This window comes from Mustela nivalis (assembly GCF_964662115.1).
Source record: "Mustela nivalis genome assembly, chromosome: 6".
Classification (NCBI taxonomy): Eukaryota; Metazoa; Chordata; class Mammalia; order Carnivora; family Mustelidae; genus Mustela; species Mustela nivalis.
The window spans coordinates 81,400,647-81,416,894 of NC_139025.1; the positions used below are offsets into that span (position 1 = coordinate 81,400,647).

General features: G+C 36.6%; 1 long non-coding RNA gene across 7 annotated transcripts in view; it reads right to left on the minus strand.

The window, feature by feature from the left end:
* The window catches only part of LOC309867045, a 216,673-nt gene that overhangs the window by 27,151 nt on the left and 173,274 nt on the right, over positions 1 to 16,248 (minus strand). For 2 of the 7 annotated variants that reach the window (XR_014312952.1, XR_014312954.1), the window contains exon 2: positions 7,877 to 7,913. The exons of 4 other annotated variants lie outside the window; for them this stretch is intronic. This is a non-coding gene — a long non-coding RNA (uncharacterized lncRNA). Of the gene's footprint in view, positions 1 to 6,042; positions 6,081 to 7,876; positions 7,914 to 16,248 lie in introns of all 7 variants that reach the window. One more of the 7 variants, XR_014312953.1, reaches the window with a different exon arrangement.

The window sequence follows — 16,248 nt, forward strand, 5'->3', positions numbered from 1 at the left end:
GACCATGAGGAAGAAAGAATCAGCAACTGAGAGGATAAGACATTAGAAATTATCCAGTCAGAGGAGCAAAAAGAAAAAGAGTAAACGAAGCTTACTGGAATTATGGGACAAAATGAAAAGAAACATTCTTTGCATTATGGGAAGCCCAGAAGGAGAAGAAAAAGAGAAATGAACAGAAGGTATATTTAAAGCAATATTTACTGAAAGGTACCCAAATGTTGGAAGAGAAATAGATATCCATCCATGAGATCCAAAGCACTCCAAAAGGATTGAAACTGAAAAGGGTTACACCAAGACACATAATAATTAAATTGTCCGAAGTCAGGAACATCTGGATGGCTCAGTCAGTTAAGAATCTGCCTTCAACTCAGGTCATGATCTTGGGGTGCTGGGATCAAGTCCCACATCGAGCTCCTTGCTCAGCTGGTAGTCTGCTTCTCCCTCTCCCTGCCACACCCCTGCTTGTGCTCTCGCTCTATGTCAAATAAATGAATAAAATCTTTTTTAAAAAATAGGGTATTATAAGTTTAAGATATTTTACGTAAGCTTCATGGTAACCACAAGGAAAAAACCTATAGTAATTACACAAACGAACATGATGAAGTGAAAGCATACTGATACCCAAACACATCAAACACACAAAAAAGTCATCAGAGTAACAAATAAGGAAACACAAATCAATAAAACAACCAAAAATAATTAACAAAATGGCAATAGTAAGTCCTTGCCTGTCAATAGTAGCTTTGATGAGAGGTGCCTGGGTGGCTCAGTCATTAAGTGTCTGCCTTGGGCTCAGGTCCTAATCCCAGGACCCTGGGATCTAGCCCCATATCAGGCTCCCACTAAGCGGGGAGCCTGCTTCTCCCTCTCCCATTCCTCCTGCTTGTGTTCCCTCTCTCGCTGTGCCTCTATCAAATAAATAGAATCTTTTAAAAAATAATAATAATAATAATAACTTTGATGTAAACAGATTATATTCTCCAATTAAAAGACATAGAACGGACAAATAGATTAAAAAAAAACAAGATCCAACAATATGTTGCCTATAGGAGACTCATTTTTTTTTTCAGGTGAATTCTACCAAACATTTTTTTTTAATATGTGAGAATTTTATTTTTTTTTCATTTATTTATTTTCAGCATAACAGTATCATTATTTTTTCACCACACCCAGTGCTCCATGAAATCCGTGCCCTCTATAATACCCACCACCTGGTACCCCGACCTCCCACCACCCCCGCCACTTCAAACCTCTCAGATTGTTTTTCAGAGTCCATAATCTCTCATGATTCACCTCCTCTTCCAATTTACCCCAACTCCCTTCTCCTCTCTAACTCCCCATGTCCTCATGCTTTTTGTTATGCTCCACAAATAAGTGAAACCATATGATAATTGACTCTCTCTGCTTGACTGATTTCACTCAGCATAATCTCTTCCAGTCCCGTTTATGTTGCTACAAAAGTTGGGTATTCGTCCTTTCTGATGGAGGCATAATACTCCATAGTGTATATGGACCACTTCTTCCTTATCCATTCGTCCGTTGAAGGTCATCTTAGTTCTTTCCACAGTTTGGCGACCGTGGCCATTGCTGCTATAAACATTGGGGTAGAGATGTTTCTTTTCTTTTCACTACATCTGTATCTTTGGGGTAAATACCCAGGAGTGCAATGGCAGGGTCATAGGGAAGTTCTATTTTTAATTTCTTGAGGAATCTCCACACTGTAGGAGACTCATTTTTTAATGATTATTTATTATAAAGAGAGAGAAAGCATGAGCAAGGGCAGGCGCAGAGGGAGAGAGATTAAATCTTGAGCAGACTCCCCACTGAGCACAGAGTCCAATGGAGGGCTGTATCTCACAACCCTGAGAGTAACATTAAAGCACCTAAATATATAAAGCAAAAACTGACAAAGCTAAAAGGAGAAATAAACAGTAATACAGTAAAATTGTTGGGAACTTTAATACCTCCCTCAAAAATGTTTGATAAAATGTTTGTTACTAACTTTTTGATGTATTGACCCCTTAGTATTTGGTCTATAGTGTTGATCAAATCTACAGAATCAATAAGGAAACATATATTTGAACAATGCTATAGACCAAATGGACCTAACAGACATATACAGAACAATCTATCCCCAAAACAATTCATCTCTCAAGTGCACATGGAACATTTTCTAGGACTGACTACATGTTAGGTCACAAAACAAGTCTTAACAAAATCAAGAAGGCTGAAATCATGCCAAGTATCTTCCATTGCCACGGTGGCATGAAACAGGAAATAATGACAAGAGGAAAATTGGAAAACTCATAAACACATGTAAATTAACACTTTCCTGAGGAACCAATGGATCAAAAGAAAAATTAAAGAAGAAATAAAAGTTTCTTAAGACAAATGAATATGGAAACACAACATATTAGAACCTGTGGGATGCAGCAAAAGCAGTCCTAAGTAGGAAGTTCACAATAATAAAAGTCTACCAGATGGAGAAGAGAAGGGAGTTGGGGGAAGTCTGAAGGGGAGATGAACCATGAGAGACTGTGGACTCTGAGAAACTAACTGAGGGTTTTGGAGGGGAGAGAAGTGGGGGTTGGGTGAGCCTGGTGGGGGGTATTATGGAAGGGACATATTGCATGGAGCACTGGGTATGGTGCATAAACAACAAATTCTGGAACACTGAAAAGAAATTTAAAAATAAATAAAAAACAAAACAAAAACAAAAAGAAGCAAAAAAGATGCCAAAGAAAGACCCTAACTCCAAGACTTAAGGAACTAGAAAAAGAACAAACTGAGTCCAAAGTTAGCAGAAAAAAAGGAATAATAAGGATTAGAACAAAAATAAATGAAATAAAGAACAGAAAAACAATAGAAAAGATTAACAAAACTAAAGGTTGCTCTTTAAAAAGGTAAAAAAAAAAAAATTTGACAAACCCTTAGCTATAATAACCAAGGAAAAAAGAAAAAGAACCAGAATCAACACAATTATAAATTTTTAAAAAGGAGACATTACAATGGATACCACAGAAATTCAAAGGATCATAAAAGGCAACTATATTCCAACAAACTGGATGATCTAGAAGAAACAGAAAATCTCTTAGAAATTTACAATTTACAAAGACTGAATCAGGAACAGATAGAAAATCTAAATAGGCCAATTACTAGTAAGAAGATTGAATCAGTAATCAAAAATCTCCCAATGAAGAAAAGTCCAGGACCAGATGGTTTCACAGGTGAACTTTACCAGACATTTTTTTTCCCCCAAGGTTTTAATATTTGACACAGAGATAGCACAAGTAGGCAGACCAGCAGGCAAAGGGAGAGAGAGAAATGGGCTCTCCACTAAGCAGGGAGCCCAATGTGGGGCTCAATCCCAGGACCCTGGGATCATGACCTGAGCCAAAGGAAGCTGCTTAACCAACTGAGCCACTCAGGTGCCCCTGAACTTTACCAGACATTTAAAGAAGAATTAAGAACAATCTTTCTCAAGCTTTCAAAAATTAAAGAGGAGGAAAAACTCCCACTCATTTCACAAAGCCAGCATTATCTTGATGCTAAAACCAGAAAAGGACACCACTAAAAAAGAAAATTACTGGCCAATATAGATGCAGAAACTCTGAATCAAAGACTGGCAAACCAAAGTTAACAGCACATTAAAAGGATTGTTTATCATGATCAAGAGGGATTTATCGCTGGGATGCAAGGATGGTTTAACATACACAAATCAATCAATGTGATTCATCACATTAATAGAATGAAAGAAAAAATCTTATGATAATCTCAATAGATGCAGAAAAAAAGCATTTTACAAAATTTAACATCCATTCATGATAAAAACTCTTAACAAACTAGGCACACAAGAAATATATCTCAATATAATAAAGGCCTTATGACAAGCCCACAGGTAACATCATATTCAACAGAGAAAGTTTGAAAGCTTTCTCTCTAAGATCAGGCACAAGATAAGGATGTCCACTCTCATCACTCCCATTCAACATGGTACCAGAACTCCTAGCTAGAGCTATCAGGCAAGAAAAAGAAACAAAATGTACAGAATTGGAAAAGAAGATGGAAGTTGTCTCTATTTTCAGATGATAAGATTTTATATATAAAAAATTTTAAAGACGCAACCAAAAAACTTAGATCACTCAATGAACTCAGTATAGTTGTAGTACATAAAATTAATATACAAAAATTAGTATTGTTTTTATAACACTTACAATGAATTTTTTGGAAAAGAAAGAAATGGATCCTACTTAAAATAGCATCAAAAACAATAAAATACTTGGGAATAAATTTAACTAAGGAAGTAAAAGATCTTTACCTGAAAACTCAAAATTAGATTAAAGACTTAAATATAAAAGTGAAAGAAATAACACTGCTAAAATGTAAATACTACCAAAAGCTATCTGTAGATTCAATGCAATCCCTATTAAGTTTCCAATGGCATTTTTTACAGAAATATAAAAGCACTCCTAAATTGTATATGGAGCCACAAAAGACCCTGAATAGCCAAAGAAATCCTGAGAAAGAAGTACAAAGCATGAGGCATGATCAGACTTCCTGATCTCAAGCTACACTATAGAGCTATAGTCGTCAATACAGTATAGTATAGGCATAAAATCAGACATAGATACCAATGAAACAGAATGGAAAGCCCAGAAATAAATCCAAGCATATAAGGTCAATTAACAGTTGACAAAGGAACCAAGAGTACTCAATGGAGAAAAAAAACAGTCTTTTCCATAAATGGTGCTAGGGTCATCGGATATTCACATGTAAAGAATGAAACTGGACCCATATCACACACTATTCACAAAAATCAACTCAAAATTAGATTAAAGACTTAAATATAAAACCTGAAACCATGAAACACCTAGAATAAACCATAGGAATAAAGCTCGTTAACATGGGTATTGGTAATGACTGTTTAGATATGACACCCAAAGCACAAGCAACAAAATACATAATAAATGAGTGGGACTACCTCAAACTAAAAAGCTACTGCACAGCAACAAAAACCTATTGAATGGAAAAAAATATTTGCAAACCATACATCTGATAAGAGATTAATATCCAAAATATATAAAGAACTCACACAATTCAATAGCAAAACCAAAAATAAATAACCCAATTAAAAATGGGCAAAGGACCTGAACAGACATTCTTCAAATAAAATACATGAAAGGTGGACAAAAGGTACATGAAAAGGTACTGATCATCAATAGTCATTAGGTAAATTAAAATAACAATGAAAGATTTTCACCTATACCTGTTAAAATGATCATCATCTAAAAGAAGAAATAACAAATGCTGGCATGTGCATTGCTGGTACCATAAATTGGTAAACCACTATGGAAAACTATGGAGGATCCCAAAAAATTAAAACGAGGACTACCATGATCCAGCAATTCCACTTCTTGAACTATATCCAAAGTAAATGAAAACACTAACTCAAAAAGATATCTGCACCGCCATGTCCATAGCAGCATTATCTATAATGGACAAGACATGGTAATACCATAAAAGTCCATCAATGGATAAATGAATAAAGAAGTCTATAGACATACATATACATATAACATGCATGTATGCATACACTTACATACAGTGGATTATTATTCAACCTTAAAAAAAAAAAAACAAGGAAATCCTATCATTTGCAACAACATGGATGGGCACTGAAGAAAAGAAGACAGTATGCTAAGTGAAATAAGTCAGATAGAGAAAGATAAATGCTGTATGACCTCACTTATATGTGGAATCTGAAAAAAAAAAAAAAAAAAAAAAACTTAGAAAAAGAGATCAGATGTGTGCTTGCCAAAGGGGAAATTGGAAGAAGGTGACCTAAAGATACAAACTTCCAGTTATATGACAAGTAAGTACTAGGGATATAATGTACTATAGCTAACACTATATGATATATAGGAAAGTTGCTGATATTTAAATCATGGGGTGATGTATGAAATTGTTGAATCACTATATTGTACACCTATAATGAATAAATCACTATATGTTCAAAATAAAATCAGAAGAAAGCAAAAATACCATTTCATTGAGTCATCCATCTGGTTTTTGAATCCTCACTGCAAAAAAAAATCAAGTAGACATTTTTGTCAGAAACATAAGTGGAAGATGCAAAGAATCCTAAGGCCTATCTTCTTTTGGGAATGGGGTGGTACTAGGTGATCATAAAAATTAAGTCAATGAATAAGCAAAGCAATCTGGAAGTGGGAAAGAAGAGGTTTGGGTTTATTTATATACATATAGATACATCAACAGAGGTAAGAAAGACTCATACTGAGCCATTGAGTTTTAAAGTCTAGTTAATGGAAAACTATGGGTGCAAAGTGCTCTTGAAGCAAATATATCCTACTCTATATTGTAGTGTTAATGAAACAATTCACACAATTAACTAAATAGACAACAACGATAAACTAAACATTTTTAATTCAAATATTGTTACATGAATATTATCATGTTATCATAGTTTAAAAAGAAAGGCAGCAATTAATCATGAAGCAGTGTTTCTGGAACTTTCCTAAGCGTTCCTAATCTCTATGTGTAAGTATGCAAAATAGTTTTGCCATTCTGTCAATTGCTGAATACCATTTGTTAAATTACTACTCCTCAGTCAGCTGGTAAGTGCACACATTTTAGTTTATGAATACCAAAATTTTATAAGCCTTAATTCAGATACCTTCTGTGGCTAACAAAACCAAAATCCAATGGAATTGTTCCCTCTGAGAAGATGCCATATAAAGGACAGACTTGAGTTTTGGATCTAGTTTTGACCCATCAAGAAAAACTTTGTGGACCAGCAGTGGGCCACGGTACAATTTAACCACCAATGTAAAGACTAATTATTCCCTAGTGATCTTAAATTTAAAACTCAGAACTCTCCCAAGATGAAAGGACATGCTGTCTTCCATTTACTTCTTTCTTTTCACAAGTCTTAGTTAGCTGTCACTGCCTCACGCTGAACAAAACTACTCTAAAAACCTCTTCCACATGGCAGCCTTTTAATTAAAGACGGTGGTTTAGTCCCTGAGTCTTCTCTCCTCTGAGCATGGCTTAGGATCCCATCACATCCTGGTCACCCTCCACTGAATACAAACCTCATGCTACTTTGAATAGCTGAAAAAGAGAAGTTAGGGGAGGAAATACTTGGCAGAGAAAATGACATAACCAAAGATTCAAAGAGAAGAAAAACACCTAGTAAGTCCAGAGCAGAGCCAAGGGTGAGAGAGGCGGTGAGGAGCCTGGCCTGCCAGGAGTGGAAGGTCACTGAGAGCAGTTAGAGGAGATGGTGCTGGCAAGCTAGCCTGGAGCCAGACTGTGTATTGCCTGGCCGAAGAGTTTGGACTTTACTGTGTGTTTGGGGAAAGGCCAGGAAAGCTTTTGAGCACAGGAATAAAATGTTCGAAGTAGTATTTTAAGAACATTAAATCTGACAGCAGCATAAGGCTAGCCAAGAGACAAGACGTTTAGTTGGAAGACAACAAAGTATTAGTGATTACAGACTTGGGCTCTGGAGCCCAACTGCCTGATATGGAATTGCTGCTCTGGCGCGTTCTGTGTGAAGGCAGTAGGCAAGTTACTCGACCACCAAGCCTGTTTCCACATCTATAAACTAGGCACAGAAATATCATTACCTACTGCAGACATTGGTTGTAAAGATTAAAGGAGTTAATATGTGGAAAGCACTAGATATGCAGTACATAGTAAGTACTTAAAAATGTGAGCTTTAATTATAATCATACTTATTATCATTACTAGGCAACACTAAGTGTAACATAAGATCTTGAACTGGAGTTATAGTAAAGGGAATGGAAAGGAGAGGATTTTTTATTTGAGATTTGTTGAAAATGAAATTGCTCACCCTCCTCCATAACCTTCTTTGGTCTTGCCTCTCGTTGCTGGTCAAAGACATGGGTTTAGGTCCAAGTTTATGTGACAGCATAATGAAAAAAAAAAAAAAAAAACCTTATTTTGTAGATAGGGAATGAATTCAATTTCTATCAATAAGTCCAAACAGCCTCATTAATTTCAGACATGTTAGAGAAAGGATTATATCTACATAGACTGTATCCCTAAACTCTTGTCTCATATACTAACACCATGATCCTTTACACACTTCTGCTCAGCTATTCTCAGATTCTAAAGTCTCTCCTGAGTGAGGGAGAAAAATACTGAATTTATAAATCCAAATTTAATATTTGTCCTGGTACTCTTTTGTTTAGAATGTAAGAGGTCCAAGTTCTAAACTTACTTTAGAACTCAGAAGAGTTCTAAAACCTCACCATCAGAGGGAGGTAAGATGGTAGAGAGGTAGGATAACCCTAAGCCTGTCTCCTCACTCAAACACAGCCAGCAAATATCAAATCATTCTGAACACCCAAGAAATCAATTGGAAGTCTTAGAGAAAAAAGCTATACCTCTACAAACCAGAAAAGTGACCCATGGAAGGTAGGAACTGTGGAAAGCTGATCCAAGGGAGAAAACTGTAGTGGGTGCTCCCTAGAGGAGAAAGCCCTGACTGAAGAGAGAATTTAAGAGAAGAAGAGAAAGAGAAAAGGCATGGCATGGGGTGGGGGGTGAAAACTATTGCTCAAAACCATTGATGGGAAAAGGAGAGGACTACACTATGACCAGTTTTCTATAAATAGCGGAGTGCATATTCTAAGGTATCAGAAGTTTGTGACACAGGTTGTGCCTGGGGAACTGGGTGGTGCTCTGGTGGGAGAGCAGAGCTGAGCCAGAGCAGTGGGCAGCCTGAGAGTCCCCAGGGTAACAGGAGAAGAAGCAGTTCACCTGCTTGGAGTGCATTTGGAAGAGGAGGTATGGCCCCTCCTTGGGCACAAAACCATGTGGGTGCCATCAAGCTGTCCCTCCCCCAGTGTGGAATAAGGACACTAGCTGAGGGCTACAAAACCTGGTCCCAACTGTGTGTTACAATTCACCATAAACTCTGAACTGCTGCAGGGTTCCACCACTGCCTTCTGCTACTAATCAGCACCAGCTACAATGCAGGGAAACCCTCCCCCAGAGGATCAGTACCTATAGATGCTGCAAGTGTGGGGTTTTGAAACACAGCCATCCTGAGATTAAAACACAGGACTGCTGCACCGTTTGGCAGGTGGACAGCTCTGACACAGGGTAAAGGTGGGAATCTGACAGAAACCAGGGACACAGGAGGAACCATTATTTGCACGTCTGAGAGTGCTCACTAAAGAGTGGCATGTATTTCCCATTCCGGAGATGAGAGAACCAGCAAAGTCATTTTCTCCCCACACCCACCAGCTTGATCCACCTCAGTGAGCTAAACAGCGCCACCAAGTGGAGAATAGAGCCACCACAGCAAACCCACCCCATTCCCCACCCTGCAGGCACATCTCCACTAGGGCAATTCCACCTGAGAATCAGAGCAGCAGGTACTTTTCCAGGAAGACCAGCACAAACCCCTCAACCACACCAAGTCCACTAATTATAGAGTGCTGCAAAACTTCAGCTCTAGGGGAAACAGGATCTAGCATTATACTTTGGTGGGGGGAGGGGTTCCTTGATTGTTATTTGTTTCTGTTTGGGTTTATTTTTGTTTTTGTTTTTGTCTGGTTTTGTTTGTTTGGGGGTTTTTTTTGTTGTTTTTTTTCTCTTTTTTTGGGAAATACAGCCACTTCATTTCTTTATATTATTTTATATATTTTTTAAATTTTTTTATTTTTCCTTTTCTTTCTACATTCTTTATAACAAACTTCTCATAACAAGCAGACCAAAACACACCTAGGATCTAGCTTTCTTTATGTATTTTATTTTATCTTATTTAATTTTTAAAATTTTTTTTATTTTTAAAATTTTAAATTATTTTCCCCCCTCCAAAATGACTCACCCCAAAAGAAGGAAGTAAATATGGCCAGAGTTAATCAATGCAGATATAAGTAAGGTGTTTGAAAAAGAATCTAAAACAATTATAAAGATACTAGCTGGGCTTGAAAAAAGCACAAGACACTAGCGGGGCACCTGGGTGGCTCAGTCAGTTAAGTGTCTGCCTTTGGCTCAGGTCATGATCCCAGGGTCCTGAGACTGATCCCCACCAAGGCTCCCTGTTCAGTGGGGAGCCTGCTTCTCTCTTTCCCTCTCCCTCTCCTGCTCCCTCTGCTTGTTCTCTCTCTCTCTCTCTGTGTGTCAAATAAATAAAATCTTAAAAAAAAAAAAAAAACCCACTAGGAATCCCTTACTGCAGAGATAAAAGAACTAAAATCTAGTCAGGACAAAATTAAAAATACTTTAGCTGAGATGCAAACCCAAATGGAGACCATAAAAATGAAAAGGGATGATTCAGAGGAACAACCAGTGATATAGAAGATAAAATTATGGAAAATAATGAAGTTGAAAGAAGAGTGAAACTAAGGTCATGGGTCATGAAGGAAGACTTCGGGAACTCAGTGTCTTATTAAAACAGAATAATATTAGTATCATAGAACTCCCAGAAGAAGAGAGAAAGTGGGACAGAAGATTTATTCAAGTAAATTATAGCTGAGAAATTCCCTCATCTGAAGGAAGAACACAGGTATCAAAAACCAAGCAGCACAGAGAATTCCCATTAAATTCAACAAAAGCTAACCATCACCAAGGCATATCATAGTCAAATTCACAAAATAGACGAGGAAAGAATCCTGAAAGCAGCAAGGGGGGAAAAGTACTTAACCTACAAGAGAAAACAGATCAGATTCACAGCAGATCTGTCCACAGAAACTTGGCAGGCCAGAAGAAAGTGGAAGAATACATTCAAAGTGCTAAATGGGGTGGGAGGTCAGGGTACCAGGTGGTGGGTATTATAGAGGGCATGGATTACATGGAGCACTGGGTGTGGTGCAGAAATAATGGATACTGTTATGCTGAAAACAAATTTTAAAAAATTTTTAAAAATCATCAAACAAACAAAAACAAAAACAAAAAAACCAAAGTGCTAAATGGGAAAAATATGCAGCCAAGAATTCCTTATCCAGGAGGCTGTCTTTCAGAATAGAAGAAGAGATAAAGTTCCCCAGACAAAAACTAAAGTAGTTCATGACCACTAAACCAGCCTTACAAGAAATATTAAGGGGGATTCTCTGAGTGGAGGAAAAAAACACCAAAAGCAACAAAAACCAGAAAGGACCAGAAAACATCACCAGAAACACCAACTCTACAGATAACACAATGACCTAGATTCATATCTTTCAATAATCTCTCAATGTAAATGGACTAAATGCTCCAATCAAAATACATAGGGTATCAGAATGGATTAAATAAACAATATCCAACTATATGTTGCCTACAAGGGATTCATTTTAGACCTAAAGACAGATTGAAAGTGAGGGGACGAAGAACCATTTACGATGCAAGTGGATGTCAAAAGAAAGCTAGAGTAGCGATACTTATATCAGATAAAATAAATTTTAAAACAAAGACTGTAACAAGAGATGAAGGGCATTATATCATAACTGAGGGGTCTATCCATCAAGAAGATCTAACAGATCTTGGGGAGCATTCAAATATATAAATCCAATTAATAATAAATATAAAGAAACTCATTTGTTAATAATATAAAAATAGTGAGGGACTTTAACACCTCACTTATAGCAATGGACAGATCATCTAAACAGAAAATCAACAAGAAAACAATGGCATTGAAAGTCACACTGGACCAGATAGACTTAACATTTCATCCTAAAGCACCAGAGTACACATCGTTTTTTGAGTGCACATGGAAGATGTACCAGAACAGATCATGTACTGAGTCACAAATCAGGTCTCAACAAGTACAAAAATATTGAGATCATACCATGCATTTTTTTTAGACCACAACACTATGAAACTCAGAGTCTATCACAAGAAGAAATTTGGAAAGTCCTCAAATACATGGAGGTTAAAGAGCATCCTACTACAGAATAGATGGGTTAATCAGAAAATTAAAGAAAAATTTAAAAATACATGGAGGCAAATGAAAATAAAAACACTACAATCCAAAACCTTTGGGACACAGCAAAGGCAGTCCTAAGAGGGAAGTATACTGCAACACAGGCCTACCTCAAGAAGCAAGTGAAGTCTCAAATACACAACCTAACCTTAACATCTAAAGGAGTTAAAAAAGGAACAGCAAATGAAGCCTAAGGCCAGCAGAAGAAGGGAAACAATAAAGATTAAAGCAGAAATAAATAGTATAGAAACAGACAAAAATCAATAGAACAAAACGACAAAATTAATAACTGGTTCTTCACAAGAATTAATAAAACTGACAAACCCCTAGCCACTCTTTTGAAAAAGAAAAGAGAAAGGACCCAAATAGATAAAATCATGAATGAAAGAGAAGAGATTGCAAACAATTATAAGAGAATAGTATGAAAAATTATATGCCCACAAACTGGGCAATCTGGAAAAATTGGGCAAATTCCTAGAAACTTACAAACTACAAAAACTGAAACAAGATGAAATAGAAAAACTAAACAACCTGTAACTACCAAAGAAATTGAATCAGTAATCAAAATCCTTCCAACAACTGAAAGCCCTGAGCCAGATGACTTCCCAGGTAAATTCTACCAGACATTTAAAAAAGAGTTAATACCTATTATTCTGAAACTGTTCCAAAAAATAAGAATGGGAGGAAAACTTCCAAACTCATTCTATGAAGCCAGCATTCCCTTGATCCCAAAACCAGACAAAGATGCCAATAATAAGAAGAATTATAGGCCAATATCCCTGATGAATATGGACACAAAAATTCTCAATAAAATACTAGCAAATCAAATTCAACAGTGCATTAAAAGGATTATTTACCACAAGTGGGATTTATTCCTGGGCTTCAGGGGTGGTTCAATATTTGCAAATCAATCAACATGATAAATCACATTAATGAAAGAAAGGATAAGAATCATATGATCCTGTCAATAGATGCAGAAATAGCATTTGACAAAACACAGCATCCATTCTTGATAAAAATCTTCAACAAAGTAAGGATGGATGGAACACATCTCAACATCATAAAGGCCATATAGGAAAGATCCACATCTAATTTCATCCTCAATGGAGAAAAACTGATAGCCTTTCCCCTACAGTCAAGAACAATCCAGTCTCAGTACTGTTATTTAACAAAGAACTAGAAGTCTTAACCTCAGCAATCAGACAACAAAAAGAAATAAAAGTCATCCAAACTGGCAAGGCAGAAGTCGAACTTTCACTATTTGCAGATGTCACGATGCTCTATGCAGAAAAACCAAAAGATCCCACCGAAAAATTGCTAGAACTAATACATGAATTCAGCAAAGTTGTAGGATATAAAATCGATATGCAAAAATATGTTGCATTTCTATACACCAATAATGAAGAGCAAAAAAAGAAATCAAGGAATCTATCCCATTTATAACTGCACAAAAACCAGTAAGATACCTAAGAATAAACCTAACTAAAGAGATAAAAGGTCTGTACTCCGAAAACTAAAGAACATTTATGAAAAAAAAAAAAAAAAATGAAGAGGATGCAAAGAAATGGAAAAGCATTCCATGCTCATGGATTAGAAGAAGAAACATAATTAAAATGTCTATACTACCCAAGACAACCTACACATTTAATGCCTATCAAAAATAACACCAGCATTTTTCACAGAGCTAGAACAAACAATCCTAAAATTTGTACGGCTCCACAAAAGAATAGCCAAAGCAACCCTGAGAAAGAAAAACAAAACTGGAGACATCACAATTCCAGATTTCAAGCTGTATTACAAACCTGTAGTCATCAAGACAGTGTGGCATTGGCACAGAAACAGACACACTGATCAATGAAACAGAATAAAGGACACAGAATTGGATCCATAACTATATGGTTTATCTCTCTTTGACAAAGCAGAAAAGAATATCCAATGGGGAAAAAAAAAAGACAGTCTCTTCAACAAATGGTGTTGGGAAAACTGGAAAGCAACATGCAAAAGAATGAAATTGGACCACTTTCTTACACCATACACAAAACTAAATTTAAAATGGATGAAAGACCTAAATGTGAGACAGGAAACCATCAAAATCCTGGAGGAGAACACATGCAGTAACCTCTTCAACAGTGGTCATAGCAGCTTCTTACTAGACATATCACTGGAAGCAAGTGAAACAAAAGCAAAAATGAACTATTGGGACTTAATCAACATAAGAAGCTTCTGCACAGAACAGAAAATAATCAACAAAACTAAAAGGCAGCCTAAAGAATGGGAGAAGATATTTGCAAATGACATATCACATAAAGGATTAGTATCCAAAATCTATAAAGAGCTTATCGAACTCAATACCCAAAAAACAATCCAGTTAAGAAATGGGCAAAAGATATGAACTGACACTTGTCCAAAGGAGACATCCAGATGGCTAATGGACACATGAAAAGATGCTCAACATCATTCATGATCAGGAAAATACAAATCAAAACCATGATGAGATACCACCTCACACCTGTCAGAATGGTTAAAATTAACAAGAAAGGAAGTAACAGGTGTTGGCAAGGATGCAGAGAAAGGGGAACCCTCTTACACTGTTGGTGGGAATGCAAACTGTGGTGCAGCCACTCTGAAGAACAGTATAGAGGTTCCTCAAAAAATTAAAAATAGAACTACCCTGTGATCCACCAATTGTATTACTAGGTATTTACCCACAGGATACAAAAATACAGATTCAAAGGGGTACATGCACCCTGACATTTATAGTACCATTATCAACAATAGCCAAGAGAGCCTATATGTCCATCAACAGATGGAGAAAGATGGTGTATATACATACAATGGAATATTACTCAGCCATCAAAAGGAATGAGGTCATGCCATTTGCAACATGGATGGAGCTAGAGTGTATTATGCTAAGTGAAATAAGTCAGTCAAAGACAGACAAATATCATACGATTTCACTCATACGTGGAACTTAAGAAAGAAAACAGATAAACATATGAGGGGAGTGAGTTGAGAGGGAAATAAACCTTAAGAGGCTCTTAATGATAGAAAACAAACTTGCAGCATTGCTGGAGGGGAGGTGCTTGGGGGGTATTAAGGAGGGCACTTGTGATGAGCACTGGTGTCATATGTAAGTGATGAATCACTGAATTCTACTCCAGAAATGTATATTAAGTAAAATTTAAATAAATTTAAAATAAATAAATAAATAAATAAAACCTCCCCATCGTTCACTAGCTACATAATTTAATTTTCAGCTTAACTTTGGGATTAGGGTTTAAATTATTTAAACTAACTTGTTAACATACTACATATAGTTCCCCATGAAACAAAAGTATTACCTATAAAAACTTTCACATTGACTTGTGTTTCCTTTTTATCCACGTCCTCATTTCTTTTACCATTAGTTGTTAAGTTTATGCAGCCTAAAGATTAAAATTCCTGAAAAATTAACTATATCTAACTTCTGCAATGCCAAACCTTTACTATCCTTCACACCCAAGAACCAAAACAGCATTAGAGAAAAAGAATTTATTAGTTGGCAATATTATATAGTTGGAGAAATTCCAGGAGAAAAGTAACCACTGGGCTTAGCATTTAGAAACACCAGTTAGGGGCACCTGGGTGGCTCAGTGGGTTAAGCCGCTGCCTTCGGCTCAGGTCATGATCTCAGGGTCCTGGGATCGAGTCCCGCATCGGGCTCTCTGCTCAGCAGGGAGCCTGCTTCCTCCTCTCTCTCTCTCTGCCTGCCTCTCTGCCTACTTGTGATCTCTCTCTCTGTCAAATAAATAAATAAATAAATCTAAAAAAAAAAAATTAAAAAAAAAAAAAGAAACACCAGTTAGAAAAGAATTTGCCTCACAGGAATTCCCGGGGAAAAAGGAAGAGGTTGTGTGCTGACTTAGGAAAAGCATCTAAAAAGAATACCAGTTCTCTTAATGTGTAGGGGAATTTAAAAATATTTACGCCTCTTATGTTTTAGTATTATGCATTATCCATATATTGCACATATTTTATACTAGTGGCTGACATCTTCTTAAAAAAAAAAATCTGACCTACTATTCTGACTTGAAAATGCTGAGAAAGAATTGTTCCCACCAAATTAACCCTATATATTCTTCCACTTCTCTACATTTATACTCACATTTCAGATTCATATGTTAACTTGGTCCCCATACAATACCCACTCTACTCTGCACCCTGTTCAGACACTTTTTTTTTAAAGATTTTATTTATTTATTTGACAGACAGAGATCACAAGTAGGCAGTGAGGCAGGCAGAGAGAGAGAGGG